The 22,964-nt window shown below is 46.4% G+C and overlaps 2 non-coding genes across 2 annotated transcripts; one reads left to right on the top strand and one right to left on the bottom strand.

Annotated features, from left to right (window-relative positions):
- Positions 1–17,118: 17,118 nt before the first annotated feature.
- Trnam-cau lies at positions 17,119–17,190 on the bottom strand. The gene has a single exon. It is a non-coding gene; the product is annotated as a tRNA-Met (tRNA).
- Positions 17,191–18,115: 925 nt separating this feature from the next.
- On the top strand, positions 18,116–18,187 carry Trnam-cau. The gene has a single exon. It is a non-coding gene; the product is annotated as a tRNA-Met (tRNA).
- The last annotated feature ends 4,777 nt before the right edge of the window (positions 18,188–22,964 follow it).

Raw genomic sequence — 22,964 nt, 5'->3', positions numbered from 1 at the left:
CTTTTGGTGCGGCTTGATTACGGATAAAAATGCTCGAAAGCAATCAAATGCGGCTGAAAATGTCGCATCTGACAGACAGTCAAAGTTCCCGTTTGCGCTTAGCGTATCACATGAGTCACTTGACTGACTTCACCGGCTATACTGTTTGCCGAATTTTGTCCGACGACCCGTTCAAGGATGACAAAAACGCCCTCAGTCCAGGGTCGTGCTCTAAATCAAGGACTTGGAGGACTCAAACAGCGCGCATAATGAAGTGGAGAGGCGACTATACTTTGTTGCAAGCCAAGAAAAGCAGGAATCTGCACCCGCAAAGCCCTCTACTTTTTCCACTCAGCGTTCGCTTTGGTGAAGTGGAAAAAGTGGAGGGCTTTGCTGAATTAGTTTGGTTCATGTTTAGACCTATTTCACGAGGGCGCCGCCATCCTGAAATATTGTCACTTCCAGTATGGGTGAAAGCGATGCTCTGCCGTCGCCATGCCATTGGAATACATTTAGGATATATTAGCATTATTGTTTATTCTCCCTTTTGTTTTTACTATTTGCAGGTTGAAATTTTTTTTAACTCTTTTTTCATCGCCTATACCGGATATGCATACCAGGTGACTGGGGACGAGATTAGGGGAAAAGGTCTACAGGACGTTAGTTCGTTTATACGACTTTTTCAGGTAATGAGACCATAGAGTTATTATAATGTACGCTAGAGGTTCAAGTGGCGCTAGTGTGCTGCTGTAAATTGAAGCAGACAGCAACCAGTCGGGAATTGACTTCCGGTAATGCATTCCTAGTGGAAAAAGCGAGTGCATTTTCTCTCTGCGTAAATATCACGAATAATTCGTACGTACTGGCACATTGGAAAATTTCTCAGTCACGCAGATGAAATATTTGGTCAGTTACGGTGTTTTTATTTCAAATTCGTGGCATGAAAAACGGTGCTAAAATCGCTTCGTACATGTATTTTTATGCACTGTCAGACACTGTTAGAGCGAACACGGCGTCGGTGCTTTCCACCATGGGGGATATACGTGTCAAACGAACGAAGGACATGTGGAAAACCAAGAGAAACGCCAAGTACTACGCAGCAACACTGGATAAGCAACTCCTTGTGCATGCAGGCGATCAAAATAAATTGAAAGCCAGGTAAGAGAGTCCGGGTTGCAATAAATAAGTACTGCTTTATTCTTTCTGCTCATGAATATGTGCAAAGATGCATGTTCTGGGTTCAAATCATCAACCGCACGCTCCAAATTTTTGCAAATAGGGAGAACTCGGAGTACAGGTGCCCGATAAAAATTGCCCGACATAAGGAAATAATAAAAAGGCACACCTTTCCTTGTCCACATACTTTGTTTCTTACATTCGAATGTTTTTTAACCGTCGCAAAGATGCACGACTGAGTCATTTTCATAGAGTGACAAGACAGGCATATGAGCGATATATAAGCGCCACCCAACGAGGTAGAGGGGCTTAGAGCGATAAACCGGGGTTCCGGTCTGCACTCGAAAGTGACCCCCATAAGGCGGCTGCCATTGTACGCAAATTTGACCACTCGTCACATGACCAAACCAAATACGTGACGTCACAGGCAAGATGGCAGCGCCCATGCAGCGGCTGGCCCCAGCTGGGCCGGAGCTTGTCGGATGCTTTGTTGGTTGTCGTTCTTCTCGGCAAGTTGATTTCAAACGCGGAAGCTGTCATATGAGGCCGGTCGAAAGTGACTTCAGAGTTCAGCGTGGTGTCTGACGTAGGTATAACGTGAAAATACGGAGGAACGGTGTGCATTTAGCTGGTGACCGACGGGGATGTTGCCACGAAAGAGCTAGACAATCGGCCCTACGTTGCTCGGACCTCGGATTCATTCGGACAGCGCTAGGATAAATTTTAAGGCAACGTTTCTGTGCTCGCGTTGACCATCGGAACCTTCAAGATCTGCAGTGAGGCGTGTGCAATATATTTGGACACAGTTTAGCGACGGAAATTGTATGACTCGTGCTTGGCACTGTGCAATCGTGGTGCCGCTTCGTTCAAATGACCGAAGGCCCACTTTCGTTGTGCGGTGCATCGGAGAGCTGCCTTGACGCTTGCAGTTCCCACACCGTGTTAAGTGATGCTGTGCTGCTTCTCAAATTGTTCCGGCGTAGACGTGCACTTTCACGGAGCACAGGTGTGCGACGCGCCGGAGAGCTGCCTTCAAGCTGGTAGTTCCTGGGCCGTCCTTTAGGTGATGCTGTGCTGCCTACTTAAATTGCTGTGGCGTAGACGTGTACTTTCACGGAGCACAGGTGTTGCTGTTGGTATTGATTCTGCTGTTCTGTCGCACGTTTCGTCGACACCAAAGTTTCATCAACACTCGTTACGCGAATTGCAAGCTGTATGGACATTTCATCGCGCGTGTTATCCTATACCCAGTCTACCCGTTCACGCCACTTTGCGACGACAGTCTGCAGCGGCTCGTTACCAGAAAGTGGTCCCACATCCATTTCAGTTCAGCTCGTCCTCGGCAGTCGCCAAATCCCGAAGGAGAGGATTTATTCGGACAGAATGCCACTAAAGCAATGCAGCTTCTTTAGTGGTCATGATAGACTCTCTTCTGTCTGTTTTGTTATATTGTCACTGATGCTTGCTCCAGTCCTAGTTTCTATCAATATTTATTATTCTGGAAAGTTCCAGGCCATGCTCAGCTGTCATTGTATGTTCTGGTGGAGGTGCTACGCACTTTACCCATAGCCTTTCACTCTGTGTGGACCCTGGCGGCTCCTCAGCCGAGTTGCCCGATAACAAGACACGGGTGGCACATTATCCCGCGTCTTAAACCCCCGGCGAGCCGGGAACCAAGTCCTATCCCGAGCCCGGCAGAAAAACCGCAAGACGAGCGAGTACCACAAGGACGAACCTCGGAAATACACCACAAAGAACCTGAAATCCAAGCCAGTCGCTGCTACCAGCAAGAACCATTAGAATTAGGCCTTTTGCCAGAAAAACCGAAGCTGACTAAGCCAACAATGACAAACCTGCAGCAGCAAACCGCGTCCGCTCCCACCATCGTTTGCATGACTGTCGCACCTCGTACTGTGATGCCCTTTCACGCAAGGTTCATAAGACGTCGGGGGCTGGATTGAACAATATGACCATATGACAGTGTCACCCGCCACAGTGGGTAGATGGACAACCAGCTCCTGCAGAACCTATACTTCTCGTGGAAGAAACTGCCGGGCACTGGTTTAAGAACCAGGAATCCTCCTTAACGTCGTGGAAAGTTTGCAAGACCGAGCTGAAGTGCAAGTTCTTCAGCCAACATTGACGAGAGAGAGCCGAATTCCTGATTCTGTCCAGGACACGGCCTCAACAAGAGCGTCACCACCTTTGTGGAGGATGTTTTGCGCCTGATGGAGCACCCACGCCAACCCTGATGCTACAGAAGACAAGAAGCTAAGAACCTTATGTGAGGGGCAACACCTTCGGCAGCCTTCTCCGCAACCCCACGACAGCAGTCGAAGGGTTCATATCAGCGAGGCTTCGAACATTGAATGTACACTGCAGGCCCGAGCCTATCAATATCATTATCAACAACTCCCCAGCGTCTCGACACTCGAGTCGTCCAGCTGCAACTTCGACGTCACCCCGAGGCATCCGTGACATCATCCATAACGGTGTCCGGGAGGAGATAAGGAAGCTAGTTTCTGCCATTAATTGCCCGGCTTTTTTGATTGCCGAGATCGTTTCGGAAGAAGTTCGACAGGCATTTCAACTGGAGACTTCTTCGAGCAAAGCGACATCTGACGAACCGAGGGCGACTTATGCCACAAAGTCACAACGACCACCACCGGCTACCTGTTACTATTTAATCTGAATTCAACGAGACACCCCAACTCCGAAGCATTCCTGACATCGGGAAGAACCAATGTAGGTCCGCGCTGAACGAATTACACCGAGGAAAATGGAGCTGCTGCGAATTGCCAATTGAAAACCACTCTGCTATCATTGCATGAGGCCGACCATGTCTACTGGAGGTGCCCGTACAAATGAATTGGCTTGCAAGGGTTCGTGCCGAACGACCCTCGACCACGTCTCGACGAGCGTCCGCGAAAGATTGGGGATTATCTTCGGCGGTCTTTGTCCCTGGTGCCGACATTACCTCGAAGCTCGTGATCCACTTCATCTGGACGGGAAGTAAGCACGACAAAGCAGGTGAGCGGCAATGCAAGGACAGTTGATCTGGTGTCGGTTGTCGTCCAAGGACAATACCTAATAATTTGTTGACACTAATTATCTGTGTCCACGCCACGAAGCACACAATTTACAACTTTGAGGGAGAATGCCGCTGAGTGACTTGAAGAAATAGAATGGTTAGTTGCTCCCTAAAGTGAACGGCAAGCATCACCAGACTTCACTTTGCCACACGAGACTTACACAAGTTGCAGTGGTCGCGGGATGCAGAATAAATTGCAATTACGAATGGAAGTGAAATGGCTTGGATAGCAAACAAACATTGTTGCCAGCTATCAAGTCAACGGTACAGCAAAAGGCACAGCCACGTGACCAATACATGCCCAAGCTTGCTGCGTTGATGCAGAAAACTACCAGGAAAATTTGCGGATTAGAAGCCAGCCCTGCGGCTGCACATGACGTATGATTACAAGACTGCATCAGTCGGTCAAAGTTGCTACTCGACCAAACTGAACACCGACGTGCCAGGAGCGTCATCCGACAGGTACGACTGAATGCCTGACAGAAGACTGTCGCAGAAAGAATTCGTTATGGGACCATTTACTAATAATCAATAATTATGTAATCTAGTGGAAATAAACATATTTGATACACAAACAGGATAAACATATTTCCGCTTGCCTTTACGCCTTAGGGGCCCTGCAATCATATTTAAGCGTCTACCTTTTTTGCGGTTTCCACGTCTCTTGGGGTCCGGGCAAGCCAGCGGGCACGGAGAGAGTAACTAAATATCAGTGCGTCATATTTTAACCGAACGACGCGGAAACCACCTCCACCGACGAGGGCGACCCGCGGTACCGAAAGCGCGCAAAATGTGACGTGTTTGGTCCTAGGTTTACTACTGGTCAGAGCCGCTAAAAGCTTTTTCGTAGTCGAAATACAAAATATGAGTGGCGCGAACCGTTTCAATTATTTATAAAAGAAGTTTTTGTTCAGTATTTTAGATCAGAAAAGAAACAAATGCAGTTTATAAAGTACGGAAACAAGAAAAGACCCGTCGACATACCCGCCACCAAGCGGCGGAAAAAACGGCGCATACTAGAAAGAACTAGTGGGATGAGGCTACGACGAAGGGCCAGCGTAGAAAAGCCCTGGATGTACGCGGCGGCGCTGCGGTCGTATACCGGCTCAACGATCCGACCGGTTCCGAGCGTTCCGAAGGCCTTCGGCGCGGGCCCTGCTAGCGATTTGGCCATTTGGCGGCATGGCAGCGCGAAGTGGCTGCCGTTCTGAACTGATCTTTACCCCGTGTTTGCTGTCGTTTGTGGTCAATGAAGTGTTATGCCAAAATAGTCTTTAATCGCGCAGCAAATGCAATGCGAGCCGCCCCGGCCGCCCGCTTCATAGGCTTCATAGAGCCTACCCAACATATGCTTTAGTGGCGCCCTCTCGAGCCGTTGACCCGGAGTGCGGCAACCGTGAACGCTCGATGAGCTCACTACCCTTCCTTTAGTTCATGGCCACTCAAGCCAGGACCTACAACGTCATGAAGGAGGTTATTTTTTGCTTGTTTTTGTAATTCTGATTCGCCTATAACTTTTAAAAGAAAGCGAAATTTGAGAAAAGAAAAGTTTGATTAAGTTACTACATTCAGTACGCTCAGGTTCGGTGCAAATTAAAACCAGCCAAAAAGTCATTGCAGGGCCCCTTTAAGAGTCTATACACCAAGAATTGTGTTCACTGCACTCGCAGGTCCTTTTGAGGACACTCGCATCTCTGACCCTTTAATATTAATTAATGGGACCTACCAGACTGGCAGACTAGTTGCATGATGCTGCACACGCTCCACCTCTCCTGAACACGTGGTGCATCCGAAAACCGACTCCAGTGATGTGAAAATGTTATTTATTAATTTATTCCCTCCAGGGGCCTTCGTGGGCATTGCAGAGAGGATACTCAATACTACACACATGATAATAACATTAAAGCACACTGCTGTAACTTTTTAATTGCAAAAACAAACACACCTCTGAACATATACTTTCATAGTATGTGTTGATGCATACCGTAGTTATATAGCAGGACACTTCCTATACGTATGACACAATAGACCCTTCGCAGAACCCCATCAAGCAACACAACTGTCACCATTTTTTTTCGGCGTAAAGCACACGATTGGGCCCCAGTTCACGTCGAATGCTAATGCAGCATTCGACTCCAATAGGCGCCGAGCCGAGTTCACAGTAATGGCGGACATAACATTCTTGCCGAACAAATGCCCAAAGTATGAAAGCCTGGGGTAATTATAGTAGTAGCTACCGTAATTTGTTTCATCACAATCTGGCAAACGGCAAAGGCTACCGCCTCGGCGAGTCAATAGGCACATGGGAGAGAGGCACATGACAATATATCGTCAGAGTGCTCGTCTGCACAGATTTGTCACACACTTTCTCTCCGTCTCTCTGATTGGCTCGAGGGGGCTGTGGCGGTTTCCCTTTTCCAAGTTACAGTGATACGAAGTATAGGCAGCCCACACTTTCCAAAAAGTCTATTGAAGAGACCGAGAGGAATGGTTAAAGGGAAACTGAAGCGGTTCTCTATTTGAGAAAAAACATTTCAATGGCCTTCATTCTACCTCCAGGATCAGGAATATCAAGATTATTTTTCGATTTGGTGCACGGAGGCTTCAGAAATTAATTTTTAAAGTACCGCCGAAGCCCCTCCTTCCCGGGGCGTGACGTCACACTAGGAGCGTTCGGAATATCTGCTCTCGCGCACCTTCAGCGCCTGTCAAAGCTATGCACGCGCACTCTTGCTACTTTCAGAAAGGTCAGAAAGAGACGTCACGATGGTGTCAGTGCGGGGAAATATACCTGGCAAGCTTGCCGTTGCACGCGCTGAACACACGAGCGACACGCGCTTGGAGGCCCGAAGATCCTAGTATGACGTCACGACTGGTCGAATGTTTTTTCGCTTTTTCTCGCTTTTAGTTGCATCTTCGGGGAAAACAAAAGTGATATTCAGATTCACGGGATAAAAATACGCCAGAATTCACCTCTAACTCGTTTTTTTCAAGAAGTGTTTCAGCTTCCCTTTAACATTTCTCAATGACTGCTTTTCAGGCGAGGGATGAACACAAATGTGAATCATCTTATCCAGGTAATTAAAAGTAAATAATTGACCGATTAATGCAGTACACTCATGATGAAAAAAAAAGTATTTCTGCAATAAATCCTACGAAAGAAAAAAAGGTGCAGTTAATCTATGCATACACCAAAACAGTTGTTCTTATAGCAAGTCGAATAGCTTTGAAGCAGGTGCCTGCAACGATTTATTCATCCCCACACTCAATAAAACGTCATCCTCATAGCTGAAAATAATTGTGCACTTCGCACTCACAAAAGAAGGAAGAAGATCAATCAAATGTAAAATCGTCGATTCGAGGAACTTCCTCGCTAAAAGTTGCTATGGTTATTCGGTGACGCAGGGCTGAAACAATCTTCCCCTAGGCCCTAACGCGACGTATACCTTTCGCTTCGATTCTCAGATATTCCAACGTTCAAACAAAGCTAAGAGAATGCGAAAATTTTATGCTAAAAGCACTCAAAGTTCTATCGATCCTCGAACAGATCCCGAATCCGAGCACCGGTACGGCGATACGGCTGATGCTGCCTCACAGGTGTTAATATCCAGATGATCCCGTGCGATCTTGCGCAAAAAGGGTATAAAGTCTCATTCCTTCATATTTTCACATTATACCTGCGTCAGCGAGCACGAAGAAGTCCGAAGTCGTCGGAAAGCAGCTGCACATCACGGCTACCGCACACCGAACAAACTCGCATCCGCCAGCTCTGGGCGCTGCCATCTTACCTGAGACGTCACGACTCTTGGGAGATCACGTGACGAGTGGTCACATTTGCGTAAAACATGGCGGCAACCGGGGGGGTGCCACTTGCGAACTTCCGGTTTATCACTCTAAGCCCCTCTACCTCGTTGGCGCCAACGCATTGCTAGTGAACCTTGAACACACTCTACATTCTTTTCGATCGTTAGTTTGCTTAGAATAGTCGCTAGTTTTTACATACCTGCCATAGAACATAGGTTTGGGCCTGAAATATAGCGAAGCTTAACATCGTTCAGTGGTAAATAAAAATGCTGTAATGAAAGCACTTACACTTTTACAATATTAATAAATGTACGTACTATACGGTACAACCGAAATAATAAAAGTTATTCAGGTCATTTTCTGGCGAAGAGGCAAAATGCACGCGCGTTTTCCCATAGGAATGCACAGGAGCACCGCAAAAGTAGACTGGTTGCTGTCTGCTTCAATTTGCGTCACGGAAGTCGCAAAGACACTAGCGCCAGTTGAACCTCTAGCGTACATTATAATAACTCTATGAATGAAAACCACCCCAACAATCAGGAGGTAGGCTCGATCGCAATGCTTACGCCGCCTTCATCGCTATCCGCGGTGTAACGTTGCAAAGGAAAGTCTCGAAGTTGTACCCCTTCTTTCAGGTAATTAAATGTGGTTCCGATCTTTGCACGCATGTAAACGAGCTGACTCTTTGGATGGATGGAGGGTTGGATGAGTGGATGGTTGGATGTGTGGATGGTGGAGGCTTGTAACACCTAGCGATTGTTTTCTTTTTTTTCTTTTTTTTTCTAGCATTTATTTAACATAGTGTTATATACCTAGGGAAGTATTTTTAGAAACTTATATAGTTAGTTATAGTTAGTTAAAAAGATGGAGGTGCCTCTAAGCAACCGGGTACACATACCTTCCACCCTACGGGTCGCCCGGAATGGAGTAAGAAAATATTCTTCCTTTCCTCGACCTATCTCTCGTTAGAAATTGCAGTGTATGACCACATTTTGCTTGGTTTCCCGGTCACCTCGCAAGTTTCTGTAATATGCGTGCTGACGCACACAGAAAAGAGGTTATTTCATAGGAGCGTGCACAGCACCGAGTGATTTTATTTGACCTCACGACGAAATAAAGGCAGAAAGAGAACTTTGAGTAATCCAACTTAGCGATGTTTAGAAAAATGCGGCACCACCTCTCCTCGGTGGGAACTTCCACCGCACGCACACAGCGTTCGTTCTAAAGTTCGTAGTAGTTCACTGTCACGCCAACCAAAGAGAACCACTGGGCCCCACGGGCATTAAACAACTTGCGGCACGTTCATTCTCCGTCAAAGCTAACACCACAGCACAATCGAAACAAGCCCGTAAGCTACGCTAAAGCTACGCAGCATTGCGGCGCCCTTTGCCATTTCAAAGCGAGACACAACGATAAGAACGTCAACCGAAAACCCCGAAGAAACTCACTCCGATTTCGAACAAAAAGACACGATGATCAAAACAAAAAGAACAAAAAGAAATTGAGAAAGCAATCCCCGCTTACAGACGACGCGACAGGTAGAAAAATGACCCGACTGGCGAGCGATAGCACGCCGTTATTTCCGACAGCCATTCGTAGCGCCCCCTCGCTGCGGAATTAAGCAGCGCCGCATTAATACCCCGGGCGCGTGCGCGCGCGCGCCAGCTCTAACGATGCCAGCGCCGCCGCTACGAGAGCACCAGCAGCAGCGTGCATTTTAAACGAGGGTTCTTTGTTTTCGGCCACGACGCAATCCTCCGAGGACCGAGACACCGGGACACTTCTTAAGAAATGAAACCTCCCGTTTTTGTAGATGACTCTCGTTTCTGCCTCCGGCGGGGTTCCGCCGTGCAGCGAGCACGACGTCCCGGTCGCATAGGAAGCGGTGGCGCGGTTGGGTGGTGGGGGGGTCTTGCATAAACGTTACTTATGCATGTGTCACAGTCCTCGCTTGAGTTACGTGAGTTACGAGTTCTGTTCCGGCTGCAGCCCGCTTCGAATTAGTGGAAGAGGCCGCCTCCGCAAAAGCTACCGCGATATTGCGTTCGCTGGGCTACGTATAGAAGGGCAACAGAGTATAGCCGCCCTTATTTTCTCGTTATTTTTAATTTGTTTCATCCAATCACGTCTCGACTTCGATATCTGCCCTAATTAGTTTTTTTGCTTTTTGTCTTCTTTTAAAAGTTTTTTTTTTTTTTAGACATCTCTACTTTTTATTATGTATCGTTAGCGCGGAGGGTGCTGCGCACAAAGGACTTCAGAATTAATATGGCGAATTGTGGCGGCTCCCCCATTTAGTCGTCCAACTTAATAGTTAAAATAAGACATGGAGAGCTCGAAAGCCGTGACTATAAGTGGAGAATCATGTGAAATTCAACGTTACGCTCCATTTAACCGATTAACGTAGCACTGAAAATCGCTTATGGGCTCCCAGTCGTAACCTCCTACAACACCGCGTAAAATGGCTCTATAACAATGATACCTAAAATCATACAATATAAAATGCTTTGCGCAGTGATGTAGTAGATACATGCGCGCGAACTCAGCTCTGCAACCTACCTTGTTTCCATAACGTTTACGACTCTACCAAAGCTACTGGCCCAAGCGTGTTACTGTTAATACTGTAACAAGTCGCACGCGCCCTCGATTTGAGAGCTTTGTGCACTATCCATTATAACAGAATATAGGTGAGCATAAATGGAGTATATTATGGGACACAATATGGGGCATAGGTAGACGTTTTTACGTTCTGTTATCTTATTGTCAAGTGGCTGTTTCTCCGGGAGGAAAACGGACTGTGAACCAACTTTTGGCGCCCAACGTGGAGTGCCATTTGTGACGCACGCCCCCCATTGAGCAACACGGTTTCTACTGATTCTACATGCGTTTGCCAAAAAAGTTGGCACTGACACCTGCATATACTTGATGGAAAATATTGATTAATCTATGTTTCATGTGTGTCTCTGTCCAGGGGGAGGGGGGGGGGGCAAATTTAGCGCTTCAAGGTAGGTCACTTTGGGGCGTTCACGCCACAGATGTGTCGAGAGTGCGCAGTGTAACTTGTAAACATAATTTTTAGAGACATCCTTCAGATACGATTGGTTCAAGTCGGGCACGTAGCCAGAATTCTTTTTCGGAAAGGAAGGAGGTGGGCGAGGCCTCGCTCCCGCTTTCCAGTTCTCCTCACTGCCCTTTCCAGTTTTTGATGCCGCGGAGACCGGGGGACCACTATTCGCCGCCAGACTTGTGCCATGTCTTAAATGCTCTGCTGAAGCTACCGTATTTCAAATACTTTTCTAAGTATTCTGGTATATTGTAAATAAATTTGGTTCAAAGTATTTGCTACTCTATTTTAATTACATCTATCACTGTCTTGTACTCAGTATCTCAAATACATTTTGTAACCTTGGAAAAGAAATGTTGCCGGAACAATTTACTGAACTAGAGATCGCCAGACCCCAGAGGAAATCTGAACCGATTGCAAACTTAGAGCGAAACGAGAGAACTCAGAAAAGAATACAAGGCGAGAGCGAAACGCAGTCTCCAAATGCTAACACAATACCAAATGAATAGCCCAGAATACGCCACCTTCTATGTGTCCTCTTGACTCTTGTCCACTTTTTTTTTTTTCACGTTGTCTTTGAATGGGACGTCACGCTTGAAGTTAGCAAAGTGGTGGTGATTGCATCCGGATTTCGCACTTGAACCCCACCTTTTGATTGACGCAAGAGTGGTTCCGCTATGGGAGGACTGTGACTCCGTCGCTCGTGCGATCATATTGAACCATTTTCGGAAATCGCCGGTTCACAAGACTGGTATAAAAATTCGCGAACACGTGTTTATGCGAGCACAGGCACTTCCTCGGCCAAAGAAGTTGACCCTGCTGGCTTCATGGAGCTCCAGTTACCTTCATTGGGCTTCCCCAAAAATCCTTGTATGCTTAGTGTGTCTTAACTTTTGCTGCGAAGCTCGTTCGCAAACGTTTCTTTTATCTCCTTCCGAATGCGCGCATTGTTTCGTCCTCAAAATCCACCAAGCCAGTTTTCCGCCAGGTGGAGTCAGCTATTTCTAAACTGGTGGATTTTGATTCTGGCCTCTTGACCATTCTGACCTCAACGCATCTAGAATGGTTTGAAGTAGTGTAAAGGGGGGCGGGGAAAGTGGGTTTATACAAGCGGGTTCGTGGTCACTCTCCTGTGTTTCCCCTGTTTCCCTCTTGATCTGCCTAATTATTTTGTAGTTTGAAGGTACAGGTGCTCCTCGTCGCTCTTGACAGGGACGACAAAGCACTCGCTATTGGTTGTCGATCAGCGACAGAGGCTGTTGTCCTCGGATCGATGTTTCTCTTGAGCGTGCACGCGTGTCGTCGACTCCCGTACTCATCAACAAGTCTGGCTGCCCGATCAACTTCTAGTTGGGCTGTTAGAGATGTGCAATGCCGGACTACACGTAAAGTCCCCCGAATTGCAGGGGGACTTGATATTCCGCAAAAAGTTTGTAATATGCATCATATTACGAACTATTTGCGAAATGTGTCATAAATTGAGCCGGCCGACAAACTAAAGAATGGCAGGTGCCATGTCTATAATATGAGAGTTCCGTTTGTTCCTAAAATATTTCGACACCCGTTACATTGCATATCTCGACGTTTTATTTCAAAGTAAACCTCAATCGCAGCAGCTAAGGCGCCTCTTGGAAGTCATAAAGATCACAGCAAAATGTGCCCTTCAGCGAAGTCATCACAAATACAGCACCCCTTTATGACTTTTTTCATTCTTATATCACCATCTTTCAAAACGCTTGCCAAATGTCTTCGAATGTAATTCAATTAACTTCGAAGTATTTGCACTATTCAAGATAGTTTGTACTAGATGTAACTTGAATACTGCTCTAAACACGTTTTCTAATGTGTATCTCTTATCTCATCTTAAATACCTTTGCTGAGTACTTGGCCCAACACTGTTCCGGAAAAAACTTCGTGTATTGAAAGTTGGAGGATGTGTTGTACTGTCTTTTGTTTTTATGTTCAATGTTTTTTAAAGTTTCTATGACTTTTTTGCACACGGAATCGAATTGGTTGGTTAGTTTATTGAAGTTGAATTGAGTATAATCATTTGGGGCTATATTGCGCCAAGAGTTTGAACTATTATTTCATATCTTTACAACGGTTAAGCGAGAAAAATCTACAGTTGCTGGTGATGCGATAAGACTATATGAACATGAATCTGTATAAGTATAAACTATAGGGTCAGAAGTTGGGCGAGGAAAGCAAGCCGATATCCTCAAGAAAATTAAAGAAACGATTCTGTGAAATGAGCGGTTTATCAGAGAGACTAACGCGGGATTTGTTCTTTATAAAGTTGTAACAAGTGATATTCGACTAGGAAGCGTGCAGCGCTAAAAGACATGTTACAGACTGTGAAATTTCTCTTGCAGCTACCTGTTTCGGAGAACCACACATTGCAATGATTCAACAACATGTACTCATTTATTGGCCGCTATTGCCCGCGCTGGAATCCAAAAAGCCCCGCGGATACGCTGCGACGGCGATTTATCAGCGGCGGTGCGCCGCTGATAAAAGGCCGTCGCCGTTGATAAAAGGTCATGGCCTATTGCACCTAACACCCTGGCGGTGGAAATGACCACGGATAATTCAGCATGCGGGCAAGCTGGTCCAACGCTTTGGATCCTGCAGGTTGCCCACAAGACTTATACAGTGTACACATTCTAGAAAACCCTAGCTCCTCGTTCAAGAGCTGCGCATGTGCGAAATGTATATGGCATGTCAATTCTAAATGCAGATTGATACCTTCGTGTTTTTGAATAAACAATTCTTCTTCTAAATATAACGTAACCGGCACAGTAGCACCCCATGAAGCATTTTCGATGCCGGGCGCTCTCCAACTCGTTCAGGAAAGGTTTGATTGCTTGAAATTTGTTGCACGTTTTACTGTTCCACAGAAGTTGTCACTTTGCTCGGGTAGTCTTTGTAACCTTATTTTATGTGTATATATTTCTTTCTCACTAGCAGATCTTGCGGCCACAATCAGGCGCTTCATTTCCCAGAATGCCGACATGATTGGGTACCCGGCATAAAATTACTTCAATGTTGCTGCTGGTAGTCAAAAGAATTTCGTTCTGCAGTTCAGGAACCAGTAGGTTCATGACATTCTTTAGTGACGTGAGTGCTCTTAGGAAACTTAAAGAATCGGTAAATACACTGAGCGGGGAAGCCTTCTTTTGGTTATGTAATCAACAGCCAACAACAGACCACGGAGCTCTGTTGTTAGTGCGGTGTGTGTCAGAATAAAATTGGTAACATGGCATGTCTACCACGTGTCTGCACTCATATCGCCCTTCTTAACTCTGAACAGTAAACCAATAGGCACCGACTTCCTGACTCCTATAGAGAGCTAGTAAACTTCGCTCAGAGTATCGGCAGTCTACTATCGAATTTTCTTATGGGCGCCTCCATATTGTGGCTTGGTGCAGAGCGGACAATGAATGTGATACAGAAATGCGACTTCTTGAGCTAAAGTTGATGTGGTAGTGTTTTGATCAGTCGCGGACAGCTGTAACATTTCCGGAGGACGGAAAGTGTTTTCTGGAATTTTATATAAAGCTTCTGAGAACTGCCAACCCTAATTTTAGGCACCAACATGTCATAAGTGTTCTCTGAAGCGTAGCCTATTTGGTGGTTCTACTAAAGCCGTGGTTTCGCACACCAAGGTTTCTTTGTTTTTAGAGCGCAGCTCTTAGGCGCCCGTTTCCGGCTTGAGTGGCGTCGCCGTCGGCGTAACCGCGCGTTGTATTCTGGGATGTTTCCCATAATGACGTCACCGCGCGTTGCATTACGGGTAAATTACCAGCTAAATCTAGCGGAAAAATTTTTCGCTAAATTTAGCTAAATTTTCCGGAAACATTTAGGGAAAAAATTTTTTCGCGAAATTTAGAGGAAAAAATTTCCCGCTACGTTTAGCGGGAATATTTCATCGCTAAATTTTACGGAAAAAAATTCCCCACTAAATTTAGCAAAAAAAAATTCCCGCTAATTTTAGCGCAGCGCAAAACGTTCCCCGCTATATTTATCAGAAAAATTTCCCCGCTTAATTTAGCGGAAAAAATTCCCCACTAAATTTATTCCGCGCTAAGGATGGGGAGAAGGGGCATGCCCTCCTCCTCCTCAAGAGCTGCGCTCTACTTCAGAGTTAGAGGGGATTGTAAAAGTCTTTCTTTTTTTCTGTTTTTTGTCATCTGTTGTGCCTACGTATATTTGTGGAAGTCTTCTTGAGCGGGCACATGCATTCAGTGTTGTACGGAATGGCGTTCCAAGGAACGGCGTTCCTGGAACGCGTTCCTTTTCGGAGGAACGAAGGAACGCCGCCGTTCCATTTTCCATCAGTGGAACTGGAACGGGAACGCGTTACTTTTTTACTGGAACGGAAGAAGAAACGGCGTCCCTTTTTTTTTCGTCCAGTGGGGTAATTTGTAAATTATTTCTAATAGGGAAATTCTAAAATTATAACGACAATATCATTACGAAGAGCAGGGTCTCGTTAACTTTTTTTACTTACCTTAAGGCACACTTGTGCAACCGCGTACGACCGTGAGAGACAAGACCTGTTTTTAAGCAATTTATGACGGCGAAAAACCTGCTCCGCACGTTCTCCGCCCAGCAGCCCAGCAGGTCCAGCAGCGCGTCTGGTCCTACACCGTCGTATAAGGCTTAAAAACCGGTATTGTCTCGCTGAGTCGTACTCGGTTGCAAGTATGTGAATGGCACTTTAAGGCCCGTTCACACACTTGCAATCGAGTCGGACCGACCGAGACAAGACCGGTTTTTAAGCTTGTTGCGACGACTTAGGACCGAATGCGCTGCAGCGGAGCTGGTCCTATAAGACGTCGCAAGAGGTTTAAAAACCGTTCTTGTTTCTCTCTGTCGTACTTGGCTGCATGTGTGTGAATGGCGCTTTAGGGTTTATTTTGTGAGATTTTCTTTTGGTAACAGTTAAGTGCAGGAAAGCTAATGGACATCGATGCATTTTTTTTTAGTGGCCAAGACTGCAGTACGAAAAACCAAAACTTTTAGTCGAAAGAAAAGACACAGAAAGAGGGACGTCTCAAACTCAGTTATTTTCTTTGATTCCACGAATCCTCATACACCAGAAATCTAAGGCCGACTACAGCCATCACTAAACTTTCAGAAAGAGACCTACAGTGACAACAGAACAACACGTGACCAGACATCAAAGGCTACCTTGTATCCCGAACATTGGTCACTTAAAGTATACACAAAAATTAACCTTGATTTATTCTCCCGTTGTCCCCCACCTTAAGACAGAACAACGAATTCTAACCTTCAAGAAGGACTAGCAGCTTTCAAGACTGACCTTCCAAAAACCCTACCCTTTTCTCCATTTGCTCGTCTTGCGGAGAGAAGCATCGAGTACCAAGTGTTGTTAAGTTCGAACTCGGAACTTTGTTAGATTGAAACGTGTAAGATGGTTTTAAAATACGCGTGCAACAGTACATTTGGGTCGTCTGAATTGCCCACCCCAAAGATGAATGTGGCCCAAAGCTGAAATTTTTAAACGTGAATATATCAACAAATGAAACCTTTCTTCCGCTTGCTTCTTCTCCTGTCCTTCCATTCCGGTATTCAAATTCGTATGTTGCCATTTGATGGGATAGATCAAAAAACATTAAAAATCTCTGCTTGATCCAATTGAATATGGTAATCATCAAAATACAAATGTAACGGATATGTAACGGTACGTTCCATTTTTTAAACTGTAACGGGAACGAGTTCCTTTTTTACAAATGGAACTTGTAACGGGAACGCGTTCCAAAAATCAGAAGGAACGAGGAAAGAGCTTTCGTTCCTTTTTTTGAGGAACGTGTACAACACTGCATGCATTGTTCATATATGTATACAGCAACTTTGTTTGCTGCCGCAGACAACGTATCTCCTAGCATGAAGATTCATTAAACCATAATATTAAAAAAAGAAGGTTTCACAGCTTTCGCGTTAAAAGACAAAACCACAATTTATTACGAAAAAAAAATCTTAGCAGAGCGTGGTTTCGATCCACGGACCTCTGGGTTATGGGCCCAGCACGCTTCCACTGCGCCACTCTGCTGCGGGATTTCACGCAGATAGCGGTGTCAATCTTCCACACGTTGAATACCCTGAGACTTGCACATGTTCTGTGTGTGTGTGTGTTTTTTGTTTTAGGAATGTTCTAATTACGCTTATAAAGAGTCACTCGCATGATGAGAACGGTGTCACTCGCATGATGAGAACGGTGAGCCCCCCCCCTCCCCCCCAACCGTTCTCAACATGCGGGGGGGGGGGGGGGGGGGGGGGGGGGTGGAGTAGCTTGGGTTGTCCTGTCTCCAGCGCGAGCTTGCCACCTTTGACAGCGTTTCGGCGTTTCGCGCGCACTTCAAGCGCGTGTGCGCAGCGAAAGCACGGCGGGCGGCATGGAGGCGCGGCCGTTAGGAAGATAGGCCCCGCCATTCTCACTCTCGGTGATTACAGCGGCGTCATCCTTCCACGTGCTCAAGAGCTTCAGGTTATTCAACATCTTTCGCCATAAGATATCTCGATACGTGAGTATTTCGATTACGCGTCAATTAAAAACGTGAAGGCCGACAAACTTATTATGGAAAATGAAGTGGACTGATACAAAAGCACCAGGGAATACGCTAAGTACCCCCAAAACTTTTTGAAAACCGACAAACACGAACAAACGTGCTCCTCCGACTCCTTAATAGTGCCATCAAGGTGGCATTTAGAAAACGGAGCATTGCAAAAAAAAAATCAGATCATCATCATCACCATTTATTATTCCTTGAACGCCCAAGGGGCAATATACAAGGGAGTGAACACTTAAAAAACGTTAAACACTAAAAAAAATTTTAAAAAATCAATTTTCGGTTTATAAGCGTAATTAGAAGATTCCTAAAACAAAACACACACACACACACACACACACAACATGTGCAAGTCTCAGGGTATTCAACGTAGAGAAGATTGACACCACTACCTGCGTGAAATCCCGTAGCAGAGTGGCGCAGTGGAAGCGTGCTGGGCCCATAACCCAGAGGTCCGTGGATCGAAACCACGCTCTGCTAAGATATATTTTTTAATCATTCATTTTTACGAAAGTTTTGTTGCATCTTGTTATGTTGTTGACGTAAATGCGACCTTAGCTCGTTTGTTAAAGGTAAAAATATATACAAATATCTGAAAAAACGTGCAAAAAGGCGTAAAGTTCAGCCAGCTGGTTTAGCACAACGCTTGACTAAAAAAAATACAGGACGAGAAAACGATGGACTAGAAAAAAAAGGACAACCACAGCGTTGTGTTCGCGTGCTCCTTCATCTGACCCTGCGTTTTCTTTTTATTTTTTTTTTTTTTTGCACTGTTTTAGAGCGCAGCTTTTAGGCGCCCGTTTCCGCGTTTCGCGGAGTCGGCGTGACCGCCCCGCTAAATTTAGCGGGAAATTAAATTGTTTTCGAGGTCACCTGACGTCAATTTTCTCGCTAAATCTAGCGGAGAAACTGAATTTGTTCATGGGTGACGTGCCACGAAGTCATGTGACGTCATTTCCCCCGCTAAATTTAGCGCGGAAACTGAATTGCATGGTGTTGAGGTCACGTGGCGTCAATTTTTCAGCTAAATTTAGTGGGGAAACTTTGGGAGGAGGAGAGCGTATGAAGGAGGAAGGGGGGAGGGTACGGTGGAGGAGGATGGGAGGGTACGCAGGAGGAAAAGGGGAGAGGATGAGGGGGTTCGAGAGAGGAGGATGGGAGATTAAGAGGAGGAGGAGGAGGAGGGGCATACTCTCCCTTCCGTACCCTCCCCTCCTCCTCCTCAAGAGCTGCGCTCTAATTTCGAGTTACAAAGTTTGTAAATGTCTTTCAATTTTTTTTTTTGTTGCTTTTTTGTTACTTAGCAAAGCAATTTATTGCGGCTGTTAAGGTGCCTTACCGCTTTAGTTCGCCAGACACGGAACCCCAACCGCAATAAGTTGGTGTTCCGCGTCTGGCGTGTTCTGGCGCGCTGTGACGCAACAAGTGACGCATTTTTCGTTTTCACACGTAACTCTCCGGCGTCAGACGAGGGTTGTACTTCCAGCGAGCATCGCACGTTTGGTTTCGCTGTCGACATATTTCCAGAGCAAAATTTTACGATGAATAACTCGAACTGGGGGGGAGTGCTCAACCCAGGATTTAAAACAAGAAGAAAGAAACTGGGCTAGTCTTTAACATTAATTGCTTCCATTCATTCAATACAAACATCCGCCCTAAAACATCTAATTAAGAAAGTAAGTAGTGAATTTTCGTTAATTAGTCATCTTTTAGTTGCATTCTTTCTTGAGCATAACGTCCGCCTAGCCGTATATCTCACTTGCAGAAACCGGATTTGTGTAGCTTTCACGACGTTTTTCTAGAAAGATTTGCATTCGATAAAAAAAACCTCTATATATGGTAATTAATAGACGAATCTCACAGCCAGTTCGAGGTGCGCGTTTTCTTTTTTCTATCTATCATCGTACAGCCACTGTGTCGTCCATGAAGGCCAAATCTATCTCGTCCGCTTATTCTTTTGTTAGTAGCAAAATATCTCGTTTATGTCTTTTTTTATAATATTTATTACTCTAACCATACTCCACAAGAGAAGCTTCTTTTTCCTCCTGCGTATATTTCCCCTCGCACTGACCATATCAATTCAAAGTCGGAATTCATCACTTGACTTTTTTTGTTCTCAAAACGTCATCCGAATGAAATCGCCTTACCGCACTTTAATGTCCATATCCTCAGTCCATTCGTTTAAACTTACGATAACAAATCATTTTTGTTAATCCTTCAGCGCCCATCGTTTACTGCATTTTTGTACTTTATTATATTCTATATTTTGTTGCTGTTTTCCCCCTCCCACCTGTAATGCCTCCGGGACCATCATAGTATTGAAATAAATAAATAAATAAAATAACAGAGCACTATAGCGGTGCTGTAGCGGAGTATTCGAAGCGGAGAGCAAGATACTTTTTTCTTGCGCCACGCACGAACTAGAAATTTTTAAGGCCTTATCATACAAACAACACGCTAACCATGTATCTAGGGAGGGGGGGGGGGGGGGGGTATACACGGTTCGTTTGCGAAGAAATGGGTGGTTTCAATTTTTGGCGTGTCTTGGGACTCGCAAGCATTTTGCGTTTGATCGCGCGTTCGATGTCTGCAGCGACACCAAGTTCCGCAAAGCTCATTGCGCGACCACCCTTCGGCTCAATAAAATGAGTGCCTTGAGGATGCTTTTGCATACTTTTGCAGTCGTCTCCGCGTTTGATAATGTCGGCAACTTTTTGCCGATGTTTTTCCAGTAATACAATTGGGCTGTCATTGGCCATTTTTTCACGATATGGAATTAAAGGAATGGAATTCCAGGAATGGGAACGGGCCAGTGGCGAACCAACTTGTTTCTGAGGGGGGGGGGGGGGCAAATTAGACCCCCCCCCCCCCCCGAGCCGGGGGCCGGTGCCCTTGGTATCCCTCGGCGCCTCCGGCCAGTGTTTGCACCGCCCGGTGGCGGCTGTTTCAGGTGGGGGGGGGGGGGCGGGGGGGGGGGGGGGGGAGGGGCAAAGCACGTGCCTTGCCCCCCTCCCCCCCCACACACTCTAAAAGCTGGGGGGGGGGGGGGGGGGCAAGCGCCCTTGAAACCCCGTTGGTACGCCCATGAAACGGGCCCAGTGTCTTCATTCCGAGGAGTTGAAAGGAATGGAATTGTCGGAAATTCTAATTCCCCGGATTGGAATTGGATGGGGTTGCCTAGAGTCAGTAAATAAGCTACGCTTTAAAGTAACAATATTTCAGACATCTTGGTGCTTAAAATCATGGTTGCCAGTTATCTGAAGCTTTATCTTAAATCGCAGGAAACGTTTTTCCGCCCTTCAGAAATGTTCGAACGGTTCGCAACAGATCGAAACTACGTCGAGCTTCCTACTACTGTGTCTAAATCTGATGAAGTTGAATTTTTGAATTGTGACGGTCCAAAGTTGCGTCTGCTCTGCTCTAAGCACAAAGATGGCGCCGCCCACTAGCAGATCGGAGAACGGAGTGCCGATACTCTAATCGTAGCTCATTTAGTGGTTCTAGGTTCCGCAACACTGCTATCCACACTTTGGTGCTGTAGGCACGCTGTCTAATGCAAATGAGAGGAGTAGAATGTCTTCTTCTATACTTCATTTCACCGTAACTTCCAGAGCGAACACCGCAGCCCCTTCGACCTAATCAGAGCGACGGAAGCGAAGCACGTGACAGCCACAGGGCTGTCGCTATAACAGCGACTTTCATTTCTCTCTTACCCGTGGCCTCGACAGCACTTGGCGCAACTAATGAGAAAACATAGTCACGTGTCTCTCTCCGACGCGCTGATTGGCTCAGTGGGGACGTAGCCTTCGCCATTTTGCAAGTTGTGAAACATGTAGCGTGCTCTACACCACGTGAATTTCTGATGGCGGTCGCACTACAGCTAATATAACACATCGTACGAAACACAGTCTGCAGATACTGTCTGTGGCGTGTTTTTTTTTCTTGCATACGCCAACACGCGACGCTGACGTCATGCTGCTGCTGTGACGCTGCTATGCGCAAGCGCGTACGCTCCACATCACGGAAATCTGGTTCCTGCGCAGGCGCAGTGCCCACACCTCGTGCGGAAACTGCGCGTTGGCCCCCACCTCGTGAGGGCTCCTTTGTAAACAGCACGTTGGCCTATAACGGTCCTGTCCTCACGGTCACTCTGTCGCGCGCTGGGGCGAGCGAGCAGCGCCCGGTCACGGAAATTCTTAGAAGATTCGCGTTTATTCCCACTCGGGGCGTAACTTTTATAATTTCGCCTTAGTTTCTTGTTCTCGAAAGTGCCTGTTCATTCACACCTCGAACGCTCGATTTTCGAATTTTTCTGCCGGAATTTTCTCGATGCCGACGCACACTTAATAAGGAGCGTCCCGTGACCTTGTCGAGTCAGTCTCGCTCTCGCTTGCTGTCACGCCGCACAAATCGCCGCCCGCTTTTCAGCTGCCTCGACGCTCGTTTTTTATTTTGTTTGACACAAGTTTGCCGATTAAACACTTAGTTTCAGATTACTGTTCCTTCTCTCGTCACCTTCATTCGTGACAATTCAAAAGCCGCCCTTTTGTCGTACTAGCGCGCAAAATCGGTGGTAACGCAGAATGTGATGCGTCAGTGAAGAGAAACTGTGTGCACATGTGGAGACAGGACGACGCGAATGGTAGCTGCAGGATGCCGTCCTTTTGCGGTGGGAATACAGATTCGACATTCTCAACGCCTGTTGGAATGTGAGACGCAGTAGACGGATCGCACAGCAAACGGAACAAACGTGGCTGCGCCGAGCTTTGGCGCCAGCTCGCGGCGAAAGAGAACCAAACTCCCGGCCCAAACCCGTTGCTACCGTCGCGGCAAAGTAAGTACGTCTGGCGTCTGCTTTTTTTTAAGGCGAAAGCCTTATATGTCCCATTACGTGAAAAGGCGGCGTCGGCGTTGTGCCAGAAAGATGCCCATAAAAATAAGTCATCAAGCATGCGCCGCTCAAGATCAAAGCGGACGCGCCTCAAGAATAAAACTGAAAGAAAAGCACAGCAACACAAATGCTTCATCGCAAAAACCTCCGGGGGCGCTCAAGGGGAAAGCGGACGCGCCTCCGAAATGAAACACAAAGAAAAGCAGAGCAAAGCAGATGCTTCGTCACGGAAACCGTGAAGCCGGCGGTGGCGGTCAAGGTCAAAGCGGACGCGCCTCAGAAATAAAACACGAAGATAAACAGAGCAACGCAGATGCTTCGTCACGGAAGCTGTGAGGCTGGCAGGGGCGCCGCGCCTGCGCAGTG

This window comes from Ixodes scapularis, unplaced genomic scaffold (assembly GCF_016920785.2).
Source record: "Ixodes scapularis isolate PalLabHiFi unplaced genomic scaffold, ASM1692078v2 PGA_scaffold13__105_contigs__length_92229423, whole genome shotgun sequence".
In the NCBI taxonomy this organism is placed as follows: domain Eukaryota; kingdom Metazoa; phylum Arthropoda; class Arachnida; order Ixodida; family Ixodidae; genus Ixodes; species Ixodes scapularis.
Note: the sequence above shows the minus strand (reverse complement) of the source record. Positions and strands in the feature narration are given on the sequence as shown.